A 13260-nucleotide genomic window follows, 5' to 3' on the forward strand; every position below is an offset into this window, starting at 1 on the left:
ATTTTTAATAATCCTTCATTTTGATCATATCTTTCTTACCCTAACCTTTAAAAAAAACAAAAAAGAATCTAACATCTTTTATTTTGGAGAAGATAATCAAATCACTTAGCAATTCTTATGATATCTTTTCTGAGACTAGGTGACCACATATGAACTCATTATCTGTGTTGTGTGAGCACATATATGAACACAGACCATTAGTTTTATTTTCAGTGCACTCCCTAATGATCCCTTAGGTAAAAAGAAACTTTTATTTCACTGCGATACACTGTGCTGCTGTCTTCATTCTGACTTCAAATCCTACTTTGTGATTAGTTTATGCAATTCACACACCCCTCAAGTCCCCTGTCAAGCTGGGCTTGCTTTGCCCAGTGTGCATATTGTCTCATTTTTCCTTCCCTTCTTCTTTTAGGTTTGCCATGAGCTTACATTTGCACAGTTTACTTTTTTTTTTTACTTTAGTACTGAATGCTACATCATAAGCCACGTTTGCCATATTTTCATGTTTGCAAAATAGTTTAATGTGCAGTACAAAGAGTTCCTCTTTAATCAACCATAGTGTTTCAACTAACAACACATTTCTTTGGATAATGGCCAGAAACCTTCGAAGGCAATATGCCCAGGCCATCATTTGTATTTTGAAAACTCCCCATGTGTGAAATTTCTTTTTGTTTCTCAAATGTCAGGATATTTATGGGCCTGTGTAAAAAAATTAGCTACCTTCAACATTTGATTTATAATTTTAATTTTCAAAGAATTGTTATGCAAATAACTACTCTAATTAAAGTCATGTGACATTAAACCTTTGGGATACGTGATGCAACTTAATTGAAAATAAAGAACACTAACCTATGAATGGCAGAGTTCAGCCTAGTGATGCCAAGCTTAATAGCATAAATTATAGATTTGAGTCTCATGGGGGTACAGTGCATAATAAATTCTAAATCATTCAATCAACCTCTGTAGTAATTACATGTTATTTATTTTATTTAATTCATATTAGTACTTCATTAGAATTGTTATTTAGACTAGATAGATAATTCAGGTAGTTTTTTTTGGCAACGAATCGCAGCTCCAATGTGGCTGAAGAGGCCCTCTCACAAATCCCACAACAACAAACCAGGGATGAGCTTACAGCATTGCCTAGTTTGGAAGAAGCCAGCAATGTCATTAGCCAACAAAAAAATAACAAAGCCAGCGGACCTGATGGGATCCCTGCTGAAATTTTCAAAGCGGGTGGACGTGAGCTGATACAACAACTCCACCAGCTCATTGAAAAAGTGTGGATGACCGAGAAAATCCCAGCAGACTTCAAGGCTGCCACCATCATCACCCTTTTCAAGAAAGGGCATAGAACAGACTGCGGAAACTATTGCGGTATCTCCCTTTTAACCTCCACTGGGAAAATCCTCGCAAGAATCCTTGCAAACCACCTTCTTCCTGTCTTAGAAGACACCTTCCCAGAATCCCAGAATGGCTTCCACCCCTCCAGAGGAACAGTGGACATGATCTTCACTGCACAACAGCTCCAAGAAAAATGCAGGGAACAAAATCAACCTCTATACATGGCAATCATTGACCTTGTAAAGGCATTTGACACAGTGAATCGCAGTGCTCTCTGGACCATCCTCCAAAAAATCAGATGCCCTGACAAATTTGTGAACATCCTTCGGCTCCTCCATGATGACATGATGGCAACAGTCTTGGACAGCAATGGCTCCCAAAGTGACTCTTTTAAGGTGGAATCAGATGTCAAGCAGGGATGTGTTATTGCCCCTACCTTATTTTCCATCTTCATCACTATGATACTTCACCTTGTTGATGGGAAGCTCCCCACTGGAGTGGAAATCATGTATCAGACAGATGGCAACCTCAGCAGACTGAAAGCCAAAACCAAGGTCACCACAACATCTGTTATAGAACTCCAATATGCCAATAACAACGTAGTCTGTGCACATTCAGAAGAAGACCTACAAGCCACTCTAAACACCTTCGCAGAAGCATACAAGAAGCTCGGCCTCTCATTGAACATCGAGAAAACCAAAGTGCTCTTCCAACAGGCACCAGCTAACCCCACTGCAATGCCAGGAATACAGCTTAATGGTGTAACATTAGAAAATGTTGACCATTTCTGCTACCTTGGCAGCCACCTCTCCACAAAAGTCAACATTGATCCTGAAATACAACACCACTTGAACTCTGCGAGTGCAGCATTTTTCCGAATGAAGCAGAGAGTGTTTGATGATCAGGACATCCGTAGAGATACCAAGGTGTTCGTTTATAAAGCCATTGTCCTCCCAACCCTGCTCTACGCCTGCAAAAAGTAGACGGTCTACCGACATCATACTCAACTCCTGGAGCGTTTCCATCAGCGTTGCCTCAGAAAAATCCTGCAAATCTCTTGGGAAGGCAGGCGGACAAATGTCAGCGTGCAGGAGGAAGCAAATACCACCAGCATTGAAGCAATACTCCTACGCCATCAACTCCGCTGGACTGGCCACATGCCCGATCACCGTCTCCCAAAGCAGTTACTCTACTCCCAACTCAAGAATGGAAAACGGAATGTTGGTGGGCAGGAAAAGAGATTTAAAGATAGCCTTAAAGCCAATCTTTTTTTTTTTAATATATATATTTATTAAAGTAAAAGTAGTTTAATACAACAAAAGAGTGAGAACATTTTTGGTATAGAAAGTGCAGAAAAGAAGGTTGAAATAGTAGAAAAGAAGTTTAAAAACCTAAAACAAACCAACCAAAAATCGGATGTGAGGGCGATCTGGCTGTGACATCTGTCACCCCATTGATCGCCAGGGTTGATTCGGCTGATCTGGCTGGCTAGGCGGGTGTCCCCTTCCTCCCTCACCGCTCCATGTGCGTCCCTTCCGAAGCTGCACTCTCGGTGGAAGAGGACGACGTCCCAGGTATAGAAGGAGTGTACCGAGGTCTCCAGTCTTCAGTCCCGGGTATACGATAGCTGCGCTCCCCTGCTAGAACCTCCAAACAAGCTCAAGGGCCTTAAAGCCAATCTTAAAAACTGTGGCATAGACACTGAGAACTGGGAAGCCCTGGCCCTTGAGCGCTCTAATTGGAGGTCAGCTGTGAACAGCAGTGCTGCGGAGTTTGAAGAGGCATGAATGAAGGGCTTAAGGGAGAAATGTGCCAAGAGGAAGGATCATCAAGCCAACCCTGACCGGGACTGCCTTCCACCTGGAATCATAGAATCATAGAAGCATAGAATAGTAGAGTTGGAAGAGACCTCATGAGCCATCCAGTAAAACCCCCTGCCAAGAAGCAGGAAATTGCATTTAAAGCACCCCCGACAGATGGCCATCCAGCCTCTGCTGAAAAGCCTCCAAAGAAGGAGCCTCCACCACAGTCCGGGGGTGAGAGTTTCACTGCCGAACAGCTCTCACAGTTAGGAAGTTCTTCCTGATGTTCAGGTGGAATCTCCTTTCCTGTAGTTTGAAGCCATTGTTCCATGTCCTAGTCTTCAGGGCATCAGAAAACAATCTTGCTCCCTCCTCCCTATGACTTCCCCTCACATATTTATACATAGCTATTATGTCTCCTCTCAGCCTTCTCTTCTGCGGGCTACATATGCCTAGTTCTTTAAGCTGCTCCTTATAGGGCTTGTTCTCCAGACCCTTGATCATTTTAGTTGCCCTCCTCTGGACACATTCCAGCTTGTCAACATTTCCCTTCAATTGTGGTGCCCAGAATCAGACACAGTATTCCAGGTGTGGTCTGACCAAGGCAGAATAGAGGGGGAGCATGACTTTCCTGGATCTAGACGCTATACTCCTATTGATGCAGGCCAAAATCCCATTAGCTTTTTTAGCAGCTGCATCACATTGTTGGCTCATGTTTAATTTGTTGTCTACAAAGACTCCAAGATCTTTTTCACATGTACTGTTGTCGAGCCAGCGTCCCCCATTCTGTATCTTTGCATTCCATTTTTTCTGCCGAAGTGGAGTATCTTGCATTTGTCCCTGTTGAACTTCATTTTGTTAGTTTCGGCCCATCTCTCTAGTCTGTCAAGATAGTTTTGAATTCTGCTCCTGCCCTCTGGAGTGTTGGCTATCCCTCCCAGTTTGGTGTCGTCTGCAAACTTGAAGATCGTGCCTTCTAACCCTTCGTCTAAGTCGTTAATAAAGATGTTCAACAGAACTAGGCCCAGGACGGAGCCCTGTGGCACTCCACTCGTGACTTCTTTCCAAGATGAAGAAGACGTATTGGTGAGCACCCTTTGTGTTCCTTCGCTTTACCAATTACAGATCCACCTAACTGTAGTTTTGTCTAGCCCGCGTTTTACTAGTTTGTTTGCCAGAAGGTTGTGGGGGACCTTGTTGAAGGCCTTACTGAAATCCAGGTACGCTACATCTACGAGGTTCCCTGTATTGACCCAACTTGCAACTCTGTCGAAAAAAGAGATCAGATAAGTCTGGCATGACTTGTTTTTGGTGAATGCATGTTGACTATTAGCAATGACCGCATTTGTTTCTAAGTGTTCGCAGACCACTTCCTTAATGATCTTTTCCAGAATCTTGCCTGGTATGGACGTGAAGCTGACCGGATGATAATTGTTTGGGTCATTGTTTTTTCCCTTTATGAAGATAGGGACCACATTTGCACTCCTACAATCTGCTGGGACTTCTCCCGTTCTCCACGAACTTTCAAAGATTATTGCCAGTGGTTCCGGAATAACTTCTGCTAGTTCCTTCAATACTCTTGGATGTAGTTGATCTGGCCCTGGGGACTTGAATTCGTTTAGAGCGGCCAGGTATTCCTGGACAACTTGTTTCCCTATTTGGGGTTGGATTTCCCCTACTCCTATGTCCATTCCATGTTGCTGAAGTTGAAGACGGCTTTTTTTTGTGAGAAGACCGAGGCAAAGAAGGCAATCAATAGTTCTGCCTTTTCTCTGTCCCTTGTCACCATCACCCCATCTTCTCCTTGCAGTGGCCCTATCGCCTCCTTGTTCTTCCTTTTTCTACCAATGTAAGCAAAAAAGGCTTTTTGTTGTTTTTAATGTTTCTGGCAAGCCTGAGCTCATTTTGCGCTTTAGCCTTGTGAACCTTTTCCCTACAGGAGTTGGCTATATATTTGGATTCTTCTTTGGTTATTTCTCCCCTTTTCCACTTCTTGTGCATGTCTCTTTTGAGTCTTAGCCTGGTAATAAGTTCTTTGGACATCCATTCTGGCTTCTTCACACTTGTCTTATTTTTTTTCTTTGTTGGCACTGTTTGCATTTGCGCCTTGAGTATTTCACTTTTTAAAAACTCCCATCCATCCTTAACTCCCTTGTCTTTTAATATTGGCGTTCATGGAATGCTGCTCAGTATTTCCTTCATTTGTTTTCCAGCAGATATCAGGATAGTTGAAATTGCCCATATCTCTTCTTTGTGCCTGTTTGGTCAACTGTTGACAGAAGGCTTCCTCAAGTCCTTTATCCTGGCTCAGAAGTCTGTTGTATACAGCCACGACGAGACCTTTTTGAGTCCTAGTTCCCTTGATTCTTATCCAGATGCTTTCAAGCTGGTTTCCCAGAGTACAGTCTTGCATTTCTTCTGCAACATAACTGCTTTGAAAATATATAAAGCTACTCCCCCTCCTCTCCCATTTGTTCTATTTCTGGGAAAGAGGTTATTGCCCTCAATGGCTACATCCCAGTGATGGGAGTCATCCCACCAGGTTTCAGTGATGCCTATGACATTGTACGCATGGAAACCAATTTCCTCACTATGGGAGAACATGCAGGTCAAGAATAGGTCACTTCAGCCATCTACGGACACACACCTCCAAGACCTCACAACTGGAAGACCATAGTCCTCGGCCTACGAGGGATCGCCTAAGTAAATAAGTAAGATTTTGGCAACACACACAATGTAAAGGTAATAATGGTTGTGTGAACCTTTTTCATATGGTTCAAAATATATCTTCCAGATTTTTTTAGTCATATACTACTAGAGACTGAGCTATTTGTAGAGCTTTTGTGTAGAGTTTTCAGATTTGATGCAAGTTCACTGAAGGTGCATCTACAAGTCCCACTTATTCCAGTGTTATTCCGAAGTATCAGTACTTGCTGGTGAAACCCAACTAAATACATTAATACAATCAGTTGGTGACTGGTAGGTTAACACACAGGTAAATGTAACTAATTCAATGGATTTACTTTATTCAGGACTAACGCCACAATTTAGGCCAATGAGATATTGACTTCAGGTGGAGCAATGGGAGGAGCAGTGTCAGCCGAGCTCAAGGGCAAGTTTTGTGATGACTTATGGGCCATGTAGTCCCGTTCCTAGTACTGTTGTGACAGATGAAGAGGAAAACTTGGGTTTCCCACCGTTTCTGCCAGACTTGGAGCCCTTGCAGCTGCAGGATGTTTGCCCACAAGAAGTCAGACAAACAAGCCTTGAGGAAAAATCTCCCCCGTTTTCTCGCCGCCTTTATTATAATCAAGATAGACACGCGCGGGAGGCGACTCGCCAAAGCGCCCGGATAGCTGCCAGACAATTAGATGATTAAGTCTGTTTCCCTTGGGAAAGTTTAAGGAGTCCTGCATCTGGACAGTATAGGTTTCGGTTCTTGTTCCCCAGAGAAAGTCTGCTTTGGCGGGAAAACAAGATCCTATATAGATGCTTGGCCACAAAGGATTCCTTGCGGAGTCAATTTCGTCAGCTTCGGGAGTAGATTGTGTGTGGACTACGCTACTCCAGTTTCCAGGACCTTGTTCTCGTTCCAGCCCTGCCTTGTTCCCCGGACCTCGCCACGGATTTCGCCACGGACCCTGTTCTTGCTCCTCGTTTCTTGTTGCCTTGAATCAAGCCTTGTTTGCCAAGAATCTAGTTTGCTTCCTAGCCTTGCATTAAGCTCCATGGACTAAAGGACCTTGTCATCTCCCCTCACTTTGCTTGGCAAAGTGAGTGTTTTGGTTATTGGATTACAACTTTGGACCTTAATATTTCATATTGGACATTGTTTTATTGGACTAATTTTGACCTTTCCTGAAAGGTCTACTTCTGAACTATTTTCTTCACTTGCTTTTATTAACTTTATATATTTTCTCAATAAAGATATTAGATAGATTCTGGCCTCTGTGTATGGTTATTGGTGCTCTGCAGCCTGGGTCCTGACAGTTTGACTCCGCCACCTTAAGCACCAATTAAGCAACAAACTCAGCCAAGAGTACAAAGTCCAACAAATTCCTCACTTGCCTTGCAGATAATTTTATGGTCCAGAAGGTAGAAGAGGCAACAAGGGGATCAGCAACTCTTGATCTAATCTTAACAAATGTGGAAAACATGATCAATACAGTTGAAGTGGTTGGATCCTTAGGGGCAAGTGACCATGTGCTCCTGCAGTTTGCAATACAAAGGAATGCTGAAACTAAGACAAGTCAAACACGCATTCTGGACTTTAAGAGAGCTGACTTCCAAAAAATGAAGGAATTACTGAGCGGCATTCCATGGACGCCGATATTAAAAAACAAGGGAGTTAAGGATGGATGGGAGTTTTTCAAAAGTGAAATACTCAAGGCGCAAATGCAAACAGTGCCAACAAAGAAGAAAAATAAGACAAGTGCAAAGAAGCCAGAATGGATGTCCAAAGAACTTCTAACTGAGCTAAAGCTCAAAAGTGACATGCACAAGAAGTGGAAAAGGGGAGAAATCACCAAAGAAGAATTCAAACGTATAGCCAACACCTGTAGGGAAAAGGTTCGCAAGGCTAAAGCTCAAAATGAGCTCAGGCTTGCCAGGGACATAAAAAACAACAAAAAAGGCTTTTTTGCTTACGTTGGTAGAAAAAGGAAGAAAAAGGAGGCGATAGGGCCATTGCAAGGAGAAGATGGGGTGATGGCGACAGGGGACAGGGAAAAGGCAGAACTACTTAATGCCTTCTTTGCCTCGGTCTTCTCAGAAAAAGAAAGCCATCTTCAACCTCAGCAACACGGAATGGACGAAGGATTGGGGGAAATCCAACCCCAAATAGGGAAACAAGTTGTCCAGGAACACTTGGCCTCTCTAAACGAATTCAAGTCCCCAGGGCCAGATCAGCTACACCCAAGAGTACTGAAGGAACTAGCGGAAGTTATTTCAGAACCACTGGCAATTATCTTCGAGAGTTCTTGGAGAACGGGAGAAGTCCCAGCAGATTGGAGGAGGGCGAATGTGGTCCCTATCTTCAAGAAGGGAAAAAAGAACGACCCAAACAATTACCGTCCGGTCAGCCTCACATCAATACCAGGAAAAATTCTGGAAAAGATCATTAAGGAAGTGGTCTGCGAACACTTAGAAACAAATGCGGTCATTGCTAATAGTCAACACGGATTTACCAAAAACAAGTCATGCCAGACTAATCTGATCTCTTTTTTCGATAGAGTTACGAGTTGGGTCGATACAGGGAATGCTGTGGATGTAGCGTACCTGGATTTCAGTAAGGCCTTCGACAAAGTCCCCCACGACCTTCTGGCAAACAAACTAGTAAAATGTGGGCTAGACAAAACTACGGTTAGGTGGATCTGTAATTGGCTAAGCGAACGAACCCAAAGGGTGCTCACCAATGCGTCGTCTTCATCATGGAAAGAAGTGACAAGTGGAGTGCCGCAGGGCTCCGTCCTGGGCCCAGTTCTGTTCAACATCTTTATTAACGACTTAGACGAAGGGTTAGAAGGCACGATCATCAAGTTTGCAGACGACACAAAACTGGGAGGGATAGCTAACACTCCAGAAGACAGGAGCAGAATTCAAAACGATCTTGACAGACTAGAGAGATGGGCCAAAACTAACAAAATGAAGTTCAACAGGGACAAATGCAAGATACTTCACTTCGGCAGAAAAAATGGAAATCAAAGATACAGAATGGGGGACGCCTGGCTTGACAGCAGTGTGTGCGAAAAAGACCTTGGAGTCCTCGTGGACAACAAGTTAAACATGAGCCAACAATGTGATGCGGCTGCTAAAAAAGCCAATGGGATTCTGGCCTGCATCAATAGGGGAATAGCGTCTAGATCCAGGGAAGTTATGCTCCCCCTCTATTCTGCCTTGGTCAGACCACACCTGGAATACTGTGTCCAATTTTGGGCACCACAGTTGAAGGGAGATGTTGACAAGCTGGAAAGCGTCCAGAGGAGGGCGACTAAAATGATTAAGGGTCTGGAGAACAAGCCCTATGAGGAGCGGCTTAAAGATCTGGGCATGTTTAGCCTGCAGAAGAGAAGGCTGAGAGGAGACATGATAGCCATGTACAAATATGTGAAGGGAAGTCATAGAGAAGAGGGAGCAAGCTTGTTTTCTGCTGCCCTGCAGACTAGGACACGGAACAATGGCTTCAAAATACAGGAAAGGAGATTCCACCTGAACATCAGGAAGAACTTCCTCACTGTGAGAGCTGTTCGACAGTGGAACTCTCTCCCCGGGGCTGTGGTGGAGGCTCCTTCCTTGGAGGCTTTTAAGCAGAGGCTGGATGGCCATCTGTCGGGGGTGCTTTGAATGCGATTTCCTGCTTCTTAGCAGGGGGTTGGACTAGATGGCCCATGTGGTCTCTTCCAACTCTACTATTCTATGATTCTATGATTCTATGAATTAACCTAGGCCAGAATGTCTACCGGAACCGGGGTGGAAGCCCAACCACTCAGCTACACCATCGCCAAGGATGAAGTGGACAGAATCCGGGATATGCTCCATACGCAGGAGGGAGAAATACGGGGTTTGAAGGAACGCGGAACCCGTCTCCCTGCCCTGGCGTTGCCAACCAAGTTTTCTGGAGAAGCTTCCAAGGTTCGCGTCAATGCCAGGCATACCTAGAAGCCCGTCAGGCCGAGTTTCCCCAAGAAGACATCAAGGTGGCGTGGATATACAGTCTCCTAGACGGCCCAGCGGCCAATTGGGCCACGGCGCTGTTCGACGAAGCCTCCCCACACCTAAGTTCCGTGCAAAACTTCCTGAATCACCTTAAGGCGACTTGGGGGATCAAGGACAATTTAGAGGCGGCCGGCCACAAACTCCGGCGCCTTTCTCAAGGGGACAGGCCCTTGTCCCAGTACATAGCCGGGTTCCGAGTGCTGGCCCAAAACACCGGTTGGAATGACATAGCCCTCAGAGGACAGTTTCGGGAGGGTCTCAACATCGAGATGTTGGAAGAAATCTCCAAGGTGGATCCTCCAAACTCTCTTGAAAGACTTATTGACCAATGTTTACGAGCCGAAGTCATGCTTGCCAAAAGAAAACAATGGCTCCGAGGCCAGAGTGGGAGAGCTGGAGCAAAACCTCCCGCTCCCGCCGGCATCCAGTGTGGAGACCCCCGCCACCAGCCCCATACCCCAGAGAAAGTGGGGAGGTGCCGATGCAATTGGGCAATGTGCGTCCCAGATTAGATGTTGCCGAGAAGGCCCGCCGCCAACGTTTAAACCTCTGTTGGTACTGCGGAGACGGGGGCTACTTTGCCAGAGAGTGTCCAGCCAAAAGGAAGCCCGCCGCTCGTTTGGCGGCGGCGTCCTCCGTGGAGACGGAGACGGCCGAGGCGGCTGGCGCAAAGCCGGCGGGGGAAGCCAGCGACCGGGCGTAGAGAGGCTCGCCAACCCGGTCAGAAACCCCACTCAAGAACCGCCAACCGGGGTCCTATTTCTCCTAGTGGTCACCTTGTGGTCAGCGAAAAAAGGACCCGTCATGATCCATGCTATGATAGACTCAGGAGCAACAAACAATTTCATCGATAGAGAGTATGCCGACTCTCTAGGATTACAATATCACGATTTCAAGAACGCCCGGGTGGTGTAAGCCATAGATGGCCGCCCCCTAAAGACAGGTCCAGTAAGCCAATGGTCTGAACCCACCAGAATGTGGATAAGGGAACATATGGAAGAGATTTCCTTCTTTGTTACCGAGGTTCCTCACTTCCCTGTGATTTTGGGGATTCCATGGCTGACACTCCACGACCCCAGCATCTCTTGGACCAACAGAGAACTGCAGTTTGCTTCTAAATATTGCCAAAACCATTGTCTTGTAGCCAAGGTCTGTCACGCCACAGACGCTGAATCCATCATCACCTTGCCCAAGAAATACTCAGACTTTTGGGATGTTTTCAATGAGAAGGAAGCCGAGAAACTACCCCCGCATAGGCCTTATGATTGTGCCATTGACTTGGTGGAGGGGGCCCCGATCCCGCGAGGACACCTTTACTCCCTAACTGAACCAGAGCAAGAAGCTCTCAGGGAGTTCATAGAGTCAAACCTCCGCAAGGGGTTCATCAGACCCTCTCAATCCCCAGCTGCTTCCCCGGTGATGTTTGTGAAAAAGAAGTCAGGGGACTTACGCTTGGTTGTGGACTATAGAGCATTGAATAATATCACGAAGCGGAACCGCTATCCCCTGCCTTTGATCTCGGACCTATTAGACCGGCTCCGAGGGGCCAAGGTTTACACCAAACTGGATCTTCGGGGGGCTTACAATCTAATTCGCATCAGGGAGGGGGACGAGTGGAAAACCGCCTTCCAGACTAAATTCGGATTATTCGAGTCCCTAGTCATGAATTTCGGTTTATGTGGAGCTCCCGCAACGTTCCAGCACTTTGTCAACGATATCTTTCAGGACTATCTAGATCGGTTCTTGATCATCTACTTGGACGATTTTTTGGTGTTTTCTAGATCACAATCAGAACATGAGAAACACGTCAGAATGGTGCTACAACGTTTGCGGGATCATGGACTATATGCCAAGTTGGAAAAATGCGCCTTTGATCTTGAAGAGGTTGATTTCCTGGGATACCGTGTCTCGCCACAAGGGCTCTCCATGGACCCGGCAAAGGTTTCAGCAGTATTGGAATGGCGGGCGCCAACCAACAAGAAAGAGGTGCAACGGTTCTTGGGGTTCACGAACTACTACCGCAAGTTCATTCCAGACTTTGCCCGCTGGTCTGACCCAATCACCGGCTGCATCCGTGGAAAACAGCCTTTCCGCTGGACGGAGCAAGCAGAGAAAGGGTTCCAGCAACTAAAGAAATTATTCACGTCCCAGCCAATTCTACAGCACCCGGATCCTAAAACCCCTTTTGTTGTGCAGGCTGACGCCTCCGATGTGGCAATTGGGGCTGTACTCTTGCAACCAGTGGGAGACCATCTTCACCCTTGTGCCTTTTACTCCTGTCAACTAACAGCCCCAGAGAGAAATTACACTATTTGGGAAAAGGAGCTTTTGGCCATAAAGGCAGCCTTTGAGAATTGGAGACATTGGTTAGAAGGGGCCAAATTTCCCATTGAGGTCCATACTGATCATCGAAATTTAGAGCATCTAAGAACTGCCCGCAAGTTAAATCAGAGGCAGCAGCGCTGGGCTTTATTCTTTGAGCGTTTTGACTTCCAGATCCATTATGTAACCCCAGCTCAGACCAAGCAAGCAGATGCTCTATCACGGAAACCAGAGTATGCTGCAGGGCGCAGAGAGACCTTTGAATCCCAATTGCTGCAGCCCGAGAACTTTGCCACGCTCACAGTGGGGAACACCAAATCCACTCCAATTGAATCAACTCCCTCTACTCCAGGGCCCCTTTGTGCTCAGGAAATCAGAGCCAGTCAACAGGCGGATGCCTGGGCTCAAGATCAAATTCGCCAAGGACTACATTTTCCTTTCTCACTTAAGGATGGGTTACTTTGCTACAGAAATCACGTCTACATCCCTCCAGGACCAGGCAGAGAAAAGGCACTTCGTCTGTGTCATGACTGCAAGCCAGCAGGGCATTTTGGACTATTTAAAACCATGCATCTGATCCTACGAGATTTTTGGTGGCCCAAGATCCGCAAGGATGTAGAAAAATATGTCAATACCTGCCCGGTATGCCAGCGTTCCAAGACAAGAAGGGAGAAGCCCTCAGGGCTACTGCATCCCCTTCCTACTCCATCTCGTCCATGGGAGATAATTTCTGCGGATTTTATCACTGATCTACTACCTTCCCTTGGATTCACCACGATCCTAGTGGTGGTGGACCTTTTTACCAAATTGGCCCATTTCATTCCCTGCGAAGGCCTCCCCACGGCCAAAGAGACTGCAGATTTATTCCTTCAGCATGTTTTCAGACTACATGGATTGCCCAAGAGTTTAGTCACAGACCGTGGATCTCAATTCACCTCTCGTTTCTGGAAGGCACTACAGAAACTATTGGGCATAGACTCTCGTTTATCTCCAGCTCACCACCCCCAAACGGATGGGCAAACTGAGCGCACCAATGCCACTTTGGAACAATACCTTCGCTGTTACGTAAACTATCAGC

The 13260-nt window shown here is 46.0% G+C and overlaps 1 protein-coding gene across 10 annotated transcripts in view; it reads right to left on the reverse strand.

Moving 5' to 3' along the window:
- ctnnd2 (catenin delta 2) overlaps positions 1–13260 on the reverse strand; it is a 932891-nt gene that overhangs the window by 737188 nt on the left and 182443 nt on the right. The gene's annotated exons all lie outside the window — the stretch shown is intronic.

The sequence above is a fragment of the Anolis carolinensis genome, chromosome 4, assembly GCF_035594765.1.
Source record: "Anolis carolinensis isolate JA03-04 chromosome 4, rAnoCar3.1.pri, whole genome shotgun sequence".
Lineage (NCBI taxonomy): Eukaryota > Metazoa > Chordata > Lepidosauria > Squamata > Dactyloidae > Anolis > Anolis carolinensis.